The sequence below is a fragment of the Sinohyriopsis cumingii genome, chromosome 6, assembly GCF_028554795.1.
Source record: "Sinohyriopsis cumingii isolate HCF-2022 chromosome 6, ASM2855479v2, whole genome shotgun sequence".
Taxonomy (NCBI): domain Eukaryota; kingdom Metazoa; phylum Mollusca; class Bivalvia; order Unionida; family Unionidae; genus Sinohyriopsis; species Sinohyriopsis cumingii.
Window position 1 is genome coordinate 159899348 of NC_142966.1, and position 880 is coordinate 159900227.

At 39.5% G+C, this 880-nt stretch overlaps 1 protein-coding gene across 1 annotated transcript in view; it reads left to right on the forward strand.

Moving 5' to 3' along the window:
* Positions 1 to 400: 400 nt before the first annotated feature.
* LOC149798394 (inverted formin-2-like) overlaps positions 401 to 880 on the forward strand; it is a 39981-nt gene continuing 39501 nt past the window's right edge. Inside the window, exon 1 of the mRNA XM_089963581.1 lies at positions 401 to 880. This exon is cut by the window's right edge and continues 682 nt beyond it. The gene's annotated coding sequence lies outside the window, so the exon portion shown is untranslated.

Genomic DNA, 880 nt, shown 5'->3' on the forward strand with positions numbered 1-880 from the left:
CTGAAACACGAAACTGCAAACAGAATTTGTCATAAGAATCTGTTTAACTCAGCATGAAATCGGCGCGCAGACAGCAAGGCTTAACTTTGCACAATTAATTTAGTAACTTTCCGTATCGTCAGCAGAAAGCCAGGTGCCTCGTTGCATACTAAATATAGTCTGATAAACCATTTTCTACGCCTGTATTAAATACATTAATTAAATGATAACCTCACGCTGTGATTGCGCCGTGCTGAGAGCAGGCCTTTTGAGCTGCATAAATCCGAACTGTCGCTTTCTGAGTCGAAGTTATTTTTATGTTTTCTTATCGTGTAAAATACGTCACGTTGAGACTAGCGAAGACTGAGATGTGCATTACGTGCCCGTCAGATCCGAGTCTCAGCGATGCATTCCATCAATGATTTCAAGCAAAGAGCATAAAACCTAATCAGCCTGTTCATTGCATGGCAGCAGATACGAATCTACAATTTTCACAGTATTATGGAGGTTATATTTGGTTAGATACGGTATACTTCGTTCCTATTTCTTTACCTTGCTGATAAATAGCAAGACAGCAGCAAGTTACAAAACTGAAGGTAGTGCATGGGCGAGCTTACAAACGTCGGGAATCAGTATCTGTATGTGAACATGTAGCAGCGGAACTCATAAGAATGGAATGTATTTATATAGTTACGTGAAGCGAAAACCTAAATATGGGTTTATTTGGTATTGCTTTGTTGTGATGTTTTCCTGACAGGTATGTGTACTGCGATTATATCATCGATTAAAACGTTATATATACGGAACTACTCAGTGAAGTCCGGCTAGTGTATCGCAGTGTGTGTTCAGTATGACTGATTCTTATCCAACTTTATGATTCAGCGACTGAAGAGCAGCAAAT